Source organism: Bufo gargarizans, chromosome 6, assembly GCF_014858855.1.
Source record: "Bufo gargarizans isolate SCDJY-AF-19 chromosome 6, ASM1485885v1, whole genome shotgun sequence".
Classification (NCBI taxonomy): Eukaryota; Metazoa; Chordata; class Amphibia; order Anura; family Bufonidae; genus Bufo; species Bufo gargarizans.
The window spans coordinates 330,008,970-330,026,591 of NC_058085.1; the positions used below are offsets into that span (position 1 = coordinate 330,008,970).

Sequence of the window (17,622 nt, forward strand, 5' to 3'; positions counted from 1 at the left end):
TTGGGGCAAGTAGTATGACGCTTGTTGATTGGCTGCTTTGCAGCCTTTCAAAAAGCGCCAAGAAAGCGTCACAAAAGCGCCAAGAAAGCGACGAACACCGAACCCGGACTTTTACGAAAATGTCCGGGTTCGGGTCCGTGTCACGGACACCCCAAAATTCGGTACGAACCCGAACTATACAGTTCGAGTTCGCTCATCCCTACTCATTTCCCGTTCCTCCTCCTCACTGATGTCATTGACGGTCTGTTCTTCCCCCCAGCCACGTACAACACCACGGGTCCCAGATAGGTGACAACAACGAGCACCCTGGGATGTCTGCTGTGGATGGTCTTCCTCCTCCTCAAAGCCACATTCCTCCTCTGACTCCTCTTCCTCATACTCCTCTTGCAGCGTTGCCGCAGGTCCGGCAAGCTATGATGACAAGGCTGTTTCTGGTGGTGATGGTGACCACAACTCTCTTCCTCTTCCTCTTCACGCTCATCTACAGCCTGATCCAGCACTCTTCGCAGGGCACGCTCCAGGAAGAAAACAAATGGGATGAGGTCGCTGATGGTGCCTTCAGTGCGACTGACTAGGTTTTTCACCTCTTCAAAAGGACGCATGAGCCTACAGGCATTGCGCATGAGCGTCCAGTAACATAGTACATAACATAGTAACATAGTACATAAGGCCGAAAAAAGACATTTGTCCATCCAGTTCGGCCTGTTATCCTGCAAGTTGATCCAGAGGAAGGCAAAAAAAAAAAACCCTGTGAGGTAGAAGCCAATTTTCTCCACTTTAGGGGAATATAAACTTCCTTCCCGACTCCAATCAGGCAATCAGAATAACTCCCTGGATCAACGACCCCTCTCTAGTAGCTATAGCCTGTAATATTATTAAGCTCCAGAAATACGTCCAGGCCCCTCTTGAATTCCTTTATTGTACTCACCATCACCACCTCCTCAGGCAGAGAGTTCCATAGTCTCACTGCTCTTACCGTAAAGAATCCTTTTCTATGTTTGTGTACAAACCTTCTTTCCTCCAGACGCAGAGGATGTCCCCTCGTCACAGTCACAGTCCTGGGGATAAATAGCTGATGGGATAGATCTCTGTACTGACCCCTGATATATTTATACATAGTAATTAGATCTCCCCTCAGTCGTCTTTTTTCTAAAGTGAATAACCCTAATTTTGATAATTTTTCAGGGTACTGTAGTTGCCCTCCTCTGGACCTTCTCCAGATCTGCTATGTCTGCCTTGTTTACAGGAGCCCAGAACTGTACACAGTACTCCATGTGTGGTCTGACTAGCGATTTGTAAAGTGGTAGGACTATGTTCTTATCACGGGAATCTATGCCCCTTCTGATGCAACCCATTATCTTGTTGGCCTTGGCAGCAGCTGCCTGACACTGGTTTTTGCAGCTTAGTTTGCTGTTTATTAAAATTCCTAGATCCTTTTCCATGTCAGTGTTACCGAGTGTTTTACCATTTAGTATGTACGGGTGACTTGCATTTTTCCTTCCCATGTGCATAACTTTACATTTATCAGTGTTAAACCTCATCTGCCACTTATCTGCCCAAGCCTCCAATCTATCCAGATCCCTCTGTAGTAGTATACTGTCCTCATCAGTGTAAATTACTTTACACAGTTTAGTGTCATCTGCGAAAATTGATACTTTACTATGCAAGCCTTCTACAAGATCATTAATAAATATATTGAAGAGAATAGGGCCCAATACTGACCCCTGAGGTACCCCACTAGTGACAGTGACCCAATCTGAGTGTGTACCGTTAATAACCACCCTCTGTTTTCTATCACTGAGCCAGTTACTTACCCACATACAGATGTTTTCTCCCAGTCCGAGCATTCTCATTTTATATACTAACCTTTTATGTGGTACAGTGTCAAATGCTTTGGAGAAGTCCAGATATACGACATCCATTGATTCGCCGCTGTCAAGTCTAGAACTTACCTCCTCATAGAAACTGATTAAATTAGTCTGACATGACCGATCCCTCACGAAGCCATGCTGATATGGCGTTATTTGCTTATTTCTGTTGAGATGCTCTAATATAGCATCTCTCAGAAAACCTTCAAACAGTTTACCCACAGCAGATGTTAAACTTACCGGCCTATAGTTTCCAGGCTCTGTTTTTGGCCCCTTTTTGAATATTGGCACCACATATGCCATGCGCCAATCCTGTGGGACATTCCCTGTCAGTATAGAGTCTGCAAATATCAAAAATAAGGGTCTGGCTATGACATTACTTAATTCCTTTAGGATACGGGGGTGTATGTCATCCGGTCCTGGCGATTTGTCTATTTTAATCTTTTTAAGTCGCTGATGTACTTCTTCCTGGGTCAGACAGGACACTTTTTGCATTCTGCATGTCATCTGACAGTTTATTTTCCTCAGTGAATACATTGGAGAAAAATATATTTAACAGCTTTGCTTTGTCCTCATCGCTCTCTGCGACTTCCCCCTCATTACTCTTTAAAGGGCCGACACCTTCAGATTTATACTTTTTAACATTTATATAATTGAAGAACATTTTAGGGTTAGTTTTACTCTCTTTGGCAATTAATCTCTCGGTCTCTAGTTTGGCCGCTTTTATTTGTTTTTTACATGTTCTATTTTTTTCCTTATAGTTTTTCAGTGCTTCCGTGCTCCCCTCCTGTTTCAGTGAATGATATGCTTTCTTTTTGTCATTTATTGCTTTCTTTACAGTTCTATTTATCCACATTGGTTTCTTTTTGTTCCTTAACCTTTTATTACCATACGGTATGTACCTCTCACAATGAGATTTCAGGATGTTTTTAAAGATATCCCATTTTGTGGCTGTATTTTTATTTTTGAGGACTTTGTCCCAGTTAGTTTGGCCTATGGCCTCTCTTAGTTGGCTAAATTTAGCTTTTTGAAGTTTGGTAATTTTGTTCCTCCCTGTAGAAACGCTCTTTTGAATGATAATTGGAAGGTTATTACTTTATGGTCACTATTTCCCAGGTGTCCCCCAACCTGCACGTCTGTTGTTCTGTCGGGCCTATTGGTTAATACTAAGTCCAGTATGGCCGTCCCTCTAGTCGGGTCCTGAACCAGTTGGGAGAGGTAATTGTCTTTGGTTATTGCCAAGAACCTGTTTCCCTTATGAGATATACAAGTTTCAGTTTCCCAGTCTATATCTGGGTGGTTGAAGTCCCCCATAATACCCACCTCATTATGATTTGCCGCCTCGTCTATCTCGTTTAGTAGTAGATTTTCTGTGGACTCTGGTATATTAGGTGGTTTATAGTAAACTCCTATTAGTAATTTATTGTTGTTTTTAGCTCCATGTATCTCTACCCACACTGACTCCACATGTTCATGTCCCTCACTTATATCTTCGCGGAGTGTGGGCTTTAGACTGGACTTTACATAAAGGCAGACCCCTCCCCCTCTCCGGTTTTTGTGGAAAAAAAATTCCCAGCTCCGCAGAGGCTGTCCTAGCACCCCGGTCACACAAATACTCGTTGACGGCTTTTTCTTGCTGGAGCAGGCGGTCGAGCATTAGGAGTGTTGAATTCCAACGTGTCGGGCTGTCGCAAATCAAGTGCCTCACTGGCATGTTGCTTCGGCGCTGAATGTCTGAAAAGTACGCCATGGCCGTGTAGGAATGCCTGAAATGGCCACACACCTTCCTGGCCTGCTTGAGGACGTCCTGTAAGCCTGGGTACTTAGACACAAAGCGTCAATGAAACGATGAGATTCAACACATGTGCCATGCACGGCACATGTGACAACTTGCCCAAATTCAATGGCGCCAACAAATTGCTTCCATTGTCACACACCACTTTGCCGATCTCCAGTTGGTGCGGGGTCAGCCACTGATCCACCTGTGCGTTCGGGGCGGACAGGAGTGCTGGTCCAGTGTGGCTCTCTGCTTTCAGGCAAGTCAACCCCAAGACAGCGTGACACTGTCGTATCCGAGATGTGGAATAGCCCCTGGGGAGCTGGGGGGATTCAGTTGATGTGCAGCCAGACGCCGCAGCAGAAGACCGCAGCAGAAGAGGACTCAGCCGAAGAGGTTATGGAAGAGGATGGAGTAGGAGGAGTAGAGGAGGTGGCAGTAGGCCTGCCTGCAAGTCATGGCGGTGTCACCAACTCCGCTGCAGAGCCACGCATTCCATGCTTGGCAGCCATCAGCAGGTTGACATACCTGCCCTGACCGTGGTTTGCAGACCAGGTATCAGTGGTCAGATGGACCCTTGCCCCAACACTGTATGCCAGAGATGCCATGACTTCCTTTTCAATTACTGAGTAGAGGTTTGGGATTGCCTTATTTGAAAAAATAATTTGTCCGGGTACCTTTCACTGTGGTGTCCCAATAGCGACAAATTTTTTGAAGGCCTCAGACTCCACCAGCTGGTATGGTAAAAGCTGGCGGGCTAAGCGTTCCGTCAAGCCATCTCTCAGACGCCGGGCAAGGGGGTGACTCTGTGACATTGGCTTCTTACGCTCAAACATTTCCTTTACAGACACCTGACTGTGGGCAGATGAGATGGAACTGTTCAAGGTGAGAGGCGGAGTGGCGGGTGGTTGAGAGGGGGCAAGGAGGACAGCAGTGGTTGACGTGGCTGAAGATGCTGGACCAGGAGGAGGATGGTGGCTTTGAGCTTGTGTGCTGCTTCTACTCGTCATCATGTGTTGATCCCATAGGCGTTTGTGATGTGCGATCATGTGCCTTCGCAAAGCAGTTGTACCTAGGTGGGTGTTGGATTTCCCACGACTCAGTTTCTTTTGGCACAGGTTGCAAATGGCATCGCTGTTGTCAGAGGCAGACACACAAAAAAATGCCACACTGCTGAGATTTTCAATGATGGCATTCTGGTGGTGGCAACAGCATGCGTTGATTGGTGTGCTGTCTGGCTGACTCCGGGTGCCGATACTGTGCCACTAGCTCCTTGCGACGACCTCTCCCTGCTTCCAACTCGTCTCCTCCTTCTAAACTTTCCCCCTCTTCTTCTTCTCTTCGAGCAGGAACCCACGTGGCATCCACGGACACATCGTCATCATCAACCACTTCACTTGTATCTGACACCTCAGCAAAGGAAGCAGCAGCGGGTACAACATCATCATCATCACACTGTACGTCCATGTGTGTAATGCTGCCTGACTGAGACATATCCCTGTTATCTAGATCCCCTGGCAATAATGGTTGCGCATCACTAATTTCATACAACTGATGTGTAAATAACTCCTCTGAGGGATCAAGTGAAGCGGCTGTGGTGGCTGTGGTGGAAGTGGTGGTGGTGGCGGTGGGCGGGAGAGTGGCACTGGTTACCAAAGCTGAGCTGGAGGAGGATGGTGCGTCAAGGTTCTTAGCGGAAGCTGTTGAAGATTGGGTGACCTGTGTAAGCCAGTCAACTATTATCTCTGAATTTTTGGGGTTCAGGGTACGTGGCCTCTGAACACTGAGCATTATTCCAGGGCCAGTGGAAATCACAGCACCACGACCACGACGGCCCCTGCGGGGTGGCCTGCCTCTACCTGACATTTTTTTTAGATAAGTGGTTTATGAGTGCAAGGTACTGTGCCACCCTATATAAGTTGTGGGCAGTGGACACAGTACAGTCTGTGTGGGCCTGACACACAGAGGCTTGCAATTTGCAAAAGTGATAATATCACAGAATTTTTTTTATATATATATTTTTTTTATCTGCAAGGTATTTGAGTGAATGACACCCTGTAACGGTATGAGTGGAGGCCTAGCCACTAGCCAGTATACAGTATGTGTAGGCCTGACACACACGGGCTTGCAAATGTGATTATATCACAGACAAATGTTAACCACTTAAGGACCACAGGTTTATACCCCCCTAGTGACCAGGCCCTTTTTTACAAATTGGCACTCCACAACTTTAGCGGTTTATTGCTCGGTCATGCAACTTACCACCCAAATGAATTTTACCTCCTTTTCTTCTCGCTAATAGAGCTTTCATTTGGTGGTATTTCATTGCTGCTGACATTTTTACTTTTTTTGTTATTAACCCTTTCATGACCAAAGGTCATTGATGCCCCAGTGTCCAGGTCAAAATTTACAAATCTGACATGCGTCACTTTAAGTGGTAATAGCTTTGGAACACTTTTACTTATCCACGCCATTCTGAGATTGTTTTCTCGTGACACATTGTACTTCATGACAGTCATAAATTTGAGTCAATATATATCTCCTTTTTTTGGAAAAAATCCCAAATTTACCAAAAAATTGTAAAAATTAGCAATTTTCTAAATTTCAATTTCTCTGCTTCTAAAACAGAAAGTGTTACCTCATAAAAAATTTATTACATAACATTCCCCACATGTCTACTTTATGTTGGCATCATTTTGGAAACGTTATTTAAATTTTTTAGGACATTACAAGGTTTAGAAGTTTAGAAGCAATTCTTAACATTTTTAAGAAAATTTCCAAAACCCACTTTTTAAGGACCAGTGCAGGTCTGAAGTCACTTTGTGGGGCTTACATAGTGGAAACCCCCCATAAATGACCCTATTGTAGAAACTACACCCCTCAAGTTACTTAAAACCAATTTTACAAACGTTATTAACCCTTTAGGTGTTCCACAAGAATTAAAGGAAAATGGAGATGAAATTTCTAAATCTCACTTTTTTAGCAGATTTTCTATTTTATTACATTTTTTTCTTTAACACATTAAGGGTTAACAGCCAAACAAAACTCAATATTTATTACTCTGATTCTGCGGTTTACAGACACACCCCACATGTGGTCGTAAACTGATGTAAGGGCGCACGGCAGGGCGCAGAAGGAAAGGAACACTGTATGGTTTTTGGAAGGCAGATTTTGCTGGATTGGTTTTCTGAACGCCATATGTTTTTTATTTTTATACCGATCGTCTTGTGCAGTGGCTCATTTTTTGCAGAAAGAGTTGAAGTTTTTATTGGTACCATTTTTGGGTACATACGATTTTTTGATCATTCATTATTACACTTTATGGGACAAGGTGGCCAAAAAATTGGCTGTTTTGGAACAGGTTTTTTTTGTTATTTTTTTACAGCGTTCATCTGAGGGGTTAGGTCATGTGACAGTTTTATAGAGCAGATCGTTACGGACGTGGCAATACCCAATATGTATACTTTTTCTTATTTATTTAAGTTTTACACAATAATAGCATTTCTGAAACCAAAAAAAATGATGTTTTAGTGTCTCCATAGTCTGAGAGCCATAGCTTTTTTATTTTTTGGGTGATTGTCTTAAATATGGGCTCATTTTTTGCGGGATTAGGTAACGGTTTGATTGGTACTATTTTGGGGTATAGTCGTCTTTTTTGATCGCTTGGTGTTGCACTTTTTGTGATGTAAGGTGACAAAAATGGATTATTTTTTACACCGTTTTTATTTTTTATTTTTTATGGTGTTTATTGGACGGGGTTGATGATGTGATATATTTATAGAGATGGTCGTTACGGACGCGGTGACACCTAATATGTGTGGTTTTTGTTTGTTTTTTTTTATAGGAAAAGTAAATTAATTTTTTACATTTTTATTTTTTATTTTTTTACTTTTATTATTTTCACTTTTTTTTTTATCAGTTCCCTCTTGGATCTTGAAGATCCATTGAGGCTGATGGTTGTACTATACTTTGCAATGCTCTTGCATTGCAAAGTATAATACAATCAGATGCCTGTAGGTGGCAGCACTGGACACCCATACCATGGCAACCGGACGCCTTTGCAAAGCGTCCGGTTGCCATGGCAACCATCGGGCGCTGCGATCGCAGCAGCCCTGATGGTTGAGAGAGAGGGAGCCCCCTCCCTCTATTAACCTCATGGATGCCGCTACTGCGGCATCTATGGGGTTACAGCAGTGTCAGCATAGAGCTGACACATGCTGCTGATGGCGGCGGCTCAGGAATGGAGCCGCCGCCATCACACACACAAGGGGGACCGCATCGGGGGCAGGGGACAGCGGAGAGCGCTGGAAACGGGGATAGGGGGACAGCATTTTACTTACAGATGGGGGCAGGAGGGGGCGGACCGCATCGGGGGGGGCAGCATAAGAATATTTACAAGAAGGGGGCACAGATCGGGGCAGAAGGGGCGGACCGCATCGGGGGGCAGATCAAGAACAAGGAGCACAGATCGGGGGCTTCAAGGGGGCACAGATCGGGGGCTTCAGGACACATTACCGATTTCAGGCTCTGATCTGCAGAGCGCAGATCAGAGCCTGAAACCGGCATTTTAACACTGCCGCGATCCGATTGGTTAGTCTGCACAGACTAACCAATCGGATCGATTGCCGGCAAGGGACCACTCTGATTGGTCCCTTGCCGGCATTACTGCACTGTATGCTGTCCGTGACGGCAGCAGGGCAGTAGCAGAAGCTTTAATCCAAGCGCTTTGCAGCGCTTGGATTAAAGAGCTGCCAGAACGTTTATATACGTGGTAGCTGCACGGGGTGTGTGCAGCTATCACGTATATATACAGATTGCAGACGTGAAGGGGTTAATCAAAATTTTACGATTTTTTTGCAAAAAAATGTCATTTTTCACTTTCAGTTGTAAAATTTTGCAAAAAAAACGACATCCATATATAAATTTTTCGCTAAATTTATTGTTCTACATGTCTTTGATTAAAAAAAAATGTTTGGGTAAAAAAAAAAATGGTTTGGGTAAAAGTTATAGCGTTTACAAACTATGGTACAAAAATGTGAATTTCCGCTTTTTGAAGCAGCTCTGACTTTCTGAGCACCTGTCATGTTTCCTGAGGTTCTACAATGCCCAAACAGTAGAGAAAAACCCACAAATGACCCCATTTCGGAAAGTAGACACCCTGAGGTATTCGCTGATGGGCATAGTGAGTTCATAGAACTTTTTGTTTTTTGTCACAAGTTAGCGGAAAATGATGATTTATTATTATATTTTTTTTTTCTTACAAAGTCTCATATTCCACTAACTTGTGACAAAAAATAAAAACTTCCATGAACTCACTATGCCCATCACGAAATACCTTGGGGTGTCTTCTTTCCAAAATGGGGTCACTTGTGGCGTAGTTATACTGCCCTGGCAATTTAGGGGCCCAAATGTGTGAGAAGAACTTTGCAATCGAAATGTGTAAAAAATGACCGGTGAAATCCGAAAGGTGCTCTTCGGAATGTGTGCCCCTTTGCCCACCTAGGCTGCAAAAAAGTGTCACACATCTGGTATCGCCGTACTCAGGAGAAGTTGGGGAATGTGTTTTGGGGTGTCATTTTACATATACCCATGCTGGGTGAGAGAAATATCTTGGCAAAAGACAACTTTTCCCATTTTTTTAATACACAGTTGGCATTTGACCAAGATATTTATATCACCCAGCATGGGTATATGTAAAATGACACCCCAAAACACATTGCCCAACTTCTCCTGAGTACGGCGATACCAGATGTGTGACACTTTTTTGCAGCCTAGGTGGGCAAAGGGGCCCACATTCCAAAGAACACCTTTAGGATTTAACCGGCCATTTTTTACAGATTTTGATTTCAAACTACTTCGCACACATTAGGGCCCCTAAATTGCCAGGGCAGTATAACTACCCCACAAGTGACCCCATTTTGGAAAGAAGACACCCCAAGGTATTCCGTGAGGGGCATGGCGAGTTCCTGGATTTTTTTTTTTTTGTCACAAGTTAGTGGAATATGAGACTTTGTAAGGGAAAAAAAAATCAAAAAATAAATCATAATTTTCCGCTAACTTGTGACAAAAAATAAAAAATTCTAGGAACTCGCCATGCCCCTCACGGAATACCTTGGGGTGTCTTCTTTCCAAAATGGGGTCACTTGTGGGGTACTTATACTGCCCTAGCAATTTAGGGGCCCAAATGTGTGGTAAGTAGTTTGAAATCAAAATGTGTAAAAAAGGACCTGTGAAATCTGAAAGGTGCTCTTTGGAATGTGTGCCCCTTTGCCCACCTAGGCGGCAAAAAAGTGACACACATCTGGTATCGCCGTACTCAGGAGAAGTTGGGGAATGTGTTTTGGGGTGTCATTTTACATATACCCATGCTGGGTGAGAGAAATATCTCGGCAAAAGACAACTTTTCCCATTTTTTTTATACAAAGTTGGCATTTGACCAAGATATTTATCTCAACCAGCATGGGTATATGTAAAATGACACCCCAAAACACATTTCCCAACTTCTCCTGAGTACGGCGATACCACATGTGTGACACTATTTTTGCAGCCTAGATGCGCAAAGCGGCCCAAATTCCTTTTAGGAGGGCATTTTTAGACATTTGGATCCCAGACTTCTTCTCACGCTTTCGGGCCCCTAACATGCCAGGGCAGTATAAATACCCCACATGTGACCCCATTTTGGAAAGAAGACACCCTAAGGTATTCCGTGAGGGGTATGGCGAGTTCCTAGAATGTTATTTTTTGGCACAAGTTAGCGGAAATTGATTTTTTTTGTATTTTCTCACAAAGTCTCCCTTTCTGCTAACTTGGGACAAAAATTTCAATCTTTCATGGACTCAATATGCCCCTCACGGAATACCTTGGGGTGTCTTCTTTCCAAAATGGGGTCACATGTGGGGTACTTATACTGCCCTGGCATTTTAGGGGCCCTACAGCGTCAGAAGAAGTCTGGAATATAAATGTCTAAAAAAATTTACGCATTTGGATTCCGTGAGGGGTATGGTGAGTTCATGTGAGATTTTATTTTTTGACACAAGTTAGTGGAATATGAGACTTTGTAATAAAAAACAAAAACAAACAAAAAATTTCTGCTAACTTGTGCCCAAAAAAATGTCTACATGGAGCCTTACAGGGGGTGATCAATGACAGGGGGGTGATCAGGGAATCTATATGGGGTGATCACCCCCCTGTCATTGATCACACCCCTGTCATTGATCATTCCCCTGTAAGGCTCCATTCAGACATCCGTATGATTTTTTACGGATCCACGGATACATGGATCGGATCCGCAAAACACATGCGGACGTCTGAATGGAGCCTTACAGGGGGGTGATCACCCATATAGACTCCGTGATCACCTTCGTCATTGATCACCCCCCTGTAAGGCTCCATTCAGACGTCCGTATGATTTTTTACGGATCCACGGATACATGGATCGGATCCGCAAAACACATGCGGACGTCTGAATGGAGCCTTACAGGGGGGTGATCAATGACAGAGGGGTGATCACCCATATAGACTCCCTGATCACCTTCGTCATTGATCACCCCCCTGTAAGGCTCCATTCAGACGTCCGCATGTGTTTTGCGGATCCGATCCATGTATCCGTGGATCCGTAAAAAATCATACGGACGTCTGAATGGGGCCTTACAGGGGGGTGATCAATGACAGGGGGTGACCAGGGAGTGTATATGGGGTGATCATCCCCCTGTCACTGATCACCCCCCTGTAAGGCTCCATTCAGACGTCCGTATGTGTTTTGCGGATCCGATCCATGTATCCGTGGATCCGTAAAAATCATACGGACGTCTGAATGGAGCCTTACAGGGGGGTGATCAATGACAGGGGGGTGATCAATGACAGGGGGTGATCAGGAAGTCTATATGGGTGATCACCCCTCTGTCATTGATCACCCCCCTGTAAGGCTCCATTCAGACGTCCGTATGTGTTTTGCGGATCCGATCCATGTATCCGTGGATCCGTAAAAATCATACGGACGTCTGAATGGAGCCTTACAGGGGGGTGATCAATGACGGAGGTGATCAGGGAGTCGATATGGGTGATCACTCCTCTGTAATTGATCACCCCCCTGTAAGGCTCCATTCAGACGTCCGCATGTGTTTTGCGGATCCGATCCATGTATCCGTGGATCCGTAAAAATCATACGGACCTCTGAATGGAGCCTTACAGGGGGGTGATCAATGACAGGGGGGTGATCAATGACAGGGGGGTGATCAGGGAGTCTATATGGGCTGATCAGTGGTTTATAAAGGGTTAATAAGTGACAGGGGGGGTGTAGTGTAGTGTAGTGGTGTTTGGTGCTACTTTAGTGAGCTGCCTGAGTCCTCTGGTGGTCGATCCTAACAAAAGGGACCACCAGAGGACCAGGTAGCAGGTATATTAGACGCTGTTATCAAAACAGCGTCTAATATGCCTGTTAGGGGTTAAAAAAATCACATCTCCAGCCTGCCAGCGAGCGATCGCCGCTGGCAGGCTGGAGATCCACTCGCTTACCTCCCGTTCCTGTGAACGCGCGCGTCTGCGTGCGCGCGTTCACAGGAAATTTCGGCTCACGCGAGATGATGCCTATTGGCGTTAGCGTAGCCTGGGAGAGCCGCCGCGATGACGCCTTTCGGCGTTAGCGTAGCGCTAAGTGGTTAAATATAATTTTTTTTTATCTGCAAGATATTTGAGTGAATGATACCCTGTAACGGTATGAGTGGAGGCCTAGCCATTAGCCAGTGGGCACAATACAGTATGTAGTATGTGTGGGCCCGACACACACGGGCTTGCAAATGTGATTATATGACAGAAAAATGTTAAATAGATTTTTTTTTATCTGCAAGGTATTTGAGTGAATGACACCCTGTAACGGTATGAGTGGAGGCCTAGCCACTAGCCAGTATACAGTCTGTGTGGGCCTGACACACACGGGCTTGCAAATGTGATGATGTCACAGAAAAATATTAAATCGATTTTTTTTTTTATCTGCAAGGTATTTTCTGTCACACCCTGTATGAATGGTGTGCAGTGCACACAGTGCTGTCTGTGACTGAGCCTGCAGCCTCTCACACACGGGCAGCCAGGCAACTGCAATATAGATATATATAAAAAAAAAAGCACACTGATGTACCAGTACCAGCTTTTTGGGGTGCTGTCAGGACGATGTCCTTACAGCAGATGAGTCTGTGGACACAGAACAATGCCCTAGCTAACGCTTTCCCTATTGAATCAGCAGCAGCAGCACTCTCCCTCCTCTCACTGTGAATACAGCTTCCAAATGAATCTAAAATGGATGCTGTCCAGGAGGTGGGAGGGTCTGGGCGGGAGGGTCTGCTGCTGATTGGCTGGAATGTGTCTGCTGACTGTGAGGTACAGGGTCAAAGTTTACTCAATGATGATGTATAGGGGGGCGGACCGAACATCGCATATGTTTACCCGGCATATGTTCATCAGGCATCTGAGGGACACATTGCTTAAAGGGACACTGACAGGCCCAATAACCATAATTAGCTGTACATATCCATGCACAGGTCTTCTAATGTGCATTTAAAACATATAAGTATCCCCCCTGTCCACATTATGAATACTGCAAACTCGTGTTTTATAACCTGAAGTAATCCCTGTTATTTCTGCCCAAGGGGCGGGGTTTCAGCTTCTCTGGGCACAAGGGTAAGGGGTAAGGACAAGCTGTCCTCTGTGGGAGGCGTATCGTCATCGTCCTGCCTTTCCCCCCAGCCACGCACCAGTGATGGGCCCGAGCTGCGTTGGGTGCCACCCCGCTGTGACCATGCTTCATCCACCTCCTCCTCACCCTCGTCCTCCTCATCCTCCAGTAGTGGGCCCTGGCTGGCCACATTTGTACCTGGCCTCTGCTGTTGCAAAAAACCTCCTTCTGAGTCACTTCGAAGAGACTGGCCTGAAAGTGCTAAAAATGACCCCTCTTCCTCCTCCTCCTCCTCCTCCTGGGCCACCTCCTCTTCCATCGTCGCCCTAAGTGTTTTCTCAAGGATACATAGAAGTGGTATTGTAACGCTGCTAACGGCGTCATCGCCACTGGCCATGTTGGTGGAGTACTCGAAACAGCGCAACAGGGCACACAGGTCTCGCATGGAGGCCCAGTCATTGGTGGTGAAGTGGTGCTGTTCCGTAGTGCGACTGACCCGTGCGTGCTGAAGCTGAAACTCCACTATGGCCTGCTGCTGCTCGCACAGTCTGTCCAGCATGTGCAAGGTGGAGTTCCACCTGGTGGGCATGTCGCATATGAGGCGGTGAGCGGGAAGGCCGAAGTTACGCTGTAGCGCAGACAGGCGAGCAGCGGCAGGATGTGAACGCCGGAAGCGCGAACAGACGGCCCGCACTTTATGCAGCAGCTCTGACATGTCGGGGTAGTTGTGAATGAACTTCTGCACCACCAAATTTAGCACATGCGCCAAGCAAGGGATGTGCGTCAAACCGGCTAGTCCCAGAGCTGCAACGAGATTCAACCACTCGTCGGTCTGTTGTTCTATACCCCGCCACAACTCCTGTGCGGTGTGGGGCCTGTCCCCCAAACATATGAGTTTCAGAATGGCCTGCTGACGTTTACCCCGGGCTGTGCTGAAGTTGGTGGTGAAGGTGTGTGGCTGACTGGATGAGCAGGTGGAAGAAGAGGAGGAGGAAGCCGAGTAGGAGAAGGTGGCAACAGGAGGCAAAGAATGTTGCCCTGCGATCCTTGGCGGCGGAAGGACGTGCGCCAAACAGCTCTCCGCCTGGGGCCCAGCTGCCACTACATTTACCCAGTGTGCAGTTAGGGAGATATAGCGTCCCTGGCTGTGCTTACTGGTCCACGTATCTGTGGTTAGGTGGACCTTGCCACAGATGGCGTTGCGCAGTGCACACTTGATTTTATCGGATACTTGGTTGTGCAGGGAAGGCACGGCTCTCTTGGAGAAGTAGTGCCGGCTAGGAACAACATACTGTGGGACAGCAAGCGACATGAGCTGTTTGAAGCTGTCTGTGTCCACCAACCTAAATGACAGCATTTCATAGGCCAGTAGTTTAGAAATGCTGGCATTCAGGGCCAGGGATCGAGGGTGGCTAGGTGGGAATTTACGCTTTCTCTCAAATGTTTGTGAGATGGAGAGCTGAACGCTGCCGTGTGACATGGTTGAGATGCTTGGTGACGGAGGTGGTGGTGTTGGTGGTACATCCCCTGTTTGCTGGGCGGCAGGCGCCAACGTTCCTCCAGAGGCGGAGGAAGAGGCCGAGGCGGCAGCAGCAGAAGAGGCCGAGGCGGCAGCAGCAGAAGAGGCCGAGGCGGCAGCAGCAGAAGAGGCCGAGGCGGCAGCAGCAGAAGAGGTAGCAGGGGGAGCCTGAGTGACTTCCTTGGTTTTAAGGTGTTTACTCCACTGCAGTTCATGCTTTGCATGCAGGTGCCTGGTCATGCAGGTTGTGCTAAGGTTCAGAACGTTAATGCCTCGCTTCAGGCTCTGATGGCACAGCGTGCAAACCACTCGGGTCTTGTCGTCAGCACATTGTTTGAAGAAGTGCCATGCCAGGGAACTCCTTGAAGCTGCCTTTGGGGTGCTCGGTCCCAGATGGCGGCGGTCAGTAGCAGGCGGAGTCTCTTGGCGGCGGGTGTTCTGCTTTTGCCCACTGCTCCCTCTTTTGCTACGCTGTTGGCTCGGTCTCACCACTGCCTCTTCCTCCGAACTGTGAAAGTCAGTGGCACGACCTTCATTCCATGTGGGGTCTAGGACCTCATCGTCCCCTGCATCGTCTTCCACCAAGTCTTGATCCCTGACCTTCTGTTCAGTCTGCACACTGCAGAAAGACGCAGCAGTTGGCACCTGTGTTTCGTCATCATCAGAGAAATGCTGAGGTGGTATTTCCATGTCCTCATCATCAGGAAACATAAGTGGTTGTGCGTCAGTGCATTCTATGTCTTCCACCGCTGGGGAAGGGCTGGTGGATGCCCTTGGGAAACCCTGCCAGCGGAGTCTTCAAACAGCATAAGAGACTGCTGCATAACTTGAGGCTCAGACAGTTTCCCTGGTATGCATGGGGGTGATGTGACAGACTGATGGGCTTGGTTTTCAGGCGCCATCTGTGCGCTTTCTGCAGAAGACTGGTTGGTTGGTACACTAGGACGTGTGGCTGTGGCAGAACGGCCACGTCCTCTCCCAGCACCAGAGGGTCCACTAACACCACCGCGACCATGTCCGCGTCCTTTACTAGATGTTTTCCTCATTGTTATCTTTCACCACAACAACAAAAATATTATTTGACCCAGTGTATTGAATTCAAATTCAGGCCTTTTTTTAAAGACAACTGACACTATCTGGCTATCTATTTAGGTACCGTATTACACTAATACAGGCACAGCAGTAACAACAGATTTAGCTGGATATAAATTTGAGGTCTATTATTTAGGCGCTGGGTGACAGGTATAGGTTTACTGACAGAATTAGACTTGGAAATGCACAGTAGCGTGTGTGTGAAGTTATTGAGAATGACCCTATGTGCACCTTGAATCTGATATACCCTTTTAGGGATAGATTTAAAATAGCTCTGATACAGCAGAAACCACTAAATTAGGAAATTGCTAAATTGGGAATTGTATTTTAACCCAGAACAAAAACTGTGCTTTGACGGACACTAAATAACTTGACCAGCCACAGCAGTAACGACAGATTTAGCTGGATATAAATTTGAGGCCTAGTATTTAGGCGCTGGGTGACAGGTATAGATTTACTGACAGAATTAGACTTGGAAATGCACAGTAGCGTGTGTGTGAAGTTATTCAGAATGACCCTATGTGCACCTTGAATCTGATATAAACTTTTAGGGATAGATTTAAAATAGCTCTGATACAGCAGAAACCACTAAATTAGGAAATTGCTAAATTGGGAATTGTATTTCAGCCCAGAACAAAAAATGTGCTTTGATGGACACTAAATAACTTGACCAGCCACAGCAGTAACGACAGGTTTAGCTGGATATAAATTTAAGGCCTAGTATTTAGGCGCTGGGTGACAGGTATAGGTTTACTGACAGAATTAGACTTGGAAATGCACAGTAGCGTGTGTGTGAAGTTATTCAGAATGACCCTATGTGCACCTTGAATCTGATATACCCTTTTAGGGATAGATTTAAAATAGCTCTGTTACAGCAGAAACCACTAAATTAAGAAATTGCTAAATTGGGAATTGTATTTCAACCCAGAACAAAAAATGTGCTTTGACGGACACTAAATAACTTGACCAGCCACAGCAGTAAAGACAGATTTAGCTGGATATAAATTTGAGGCCTAGTATTTAGGCGCTGGGTGACAGGTATAGGTTTACTGACAGAATTAGACTTGGAAATGCACAGTAGCGTGTGTGTGAAGTTATTCAGAATGACCCTATGTGCACCTTGAATTTGATATACCCTTTTAGGGATAGATTTAAAATAGCTCTGATACAGCAGAAACCACTAAATTAGGAAATTGCTAAATTGGGAATTGTATTTCAACCCAGAACAAAAAATGTGCTTTGACGGACACTAAATAACTTGACCAGCCACAGCAGTAACGACAGATTTAGCTGGATATAAGTTTGAGGCCTATTATTTAGGCGCTGGGTGACAGGTATACGTTTACTTACAGAATTAGACTGGGATATGGCCAAAAAATAACCACACTATTGATGGTTAAATGCACTTGGTGTGACAGCTTGACCAACCACACTATTGAGGGTTAAATGCACTTGGTGACAGGCTCAGCTTGCCCCTGATGTAGTATTTGGCCAAAAAATAACCAGACTATTGATGGTTAAATGAACTTGGTGTGACAGCTTGACCCTGATGTAGGATTTAGCCAAAAAACAACCACACCATTGAGGGTTAAATGCACTTGGTGACAGGCTCAGCTTGCCCCTGATGTAGTATATGGCCAAAAAATAACCAGACTATTGATGGTTAAATGCACTTGGTGTGACAGCTTGACCCTGATGT

The 17,622-nt window shown here is 45.8% G+C and overlaps 1 protein-coding gene across 1 annotated transcript in view; it reads left to right on the top strand.

Moving 5' to 3' along the window:
- The first annotated feature begins 5,091 nt into the window (after nt 1–5,091).
- LOC122939886 (alpha-2-macroglobulin-like) overlaps nt 5,092–17,622 on the top strand; it is a 277,231-nt gene continuing 264,700 nt past the window's right edge. The window contains exon 1 of the mRNA XM_044296073.1: nt 5,092–5,102. The gene's annotated coding sequence lies outside the window, so the exon portion shown is untranslated. The remainder of the gene's footprint in view (nt 5,103–17,622) is intronic.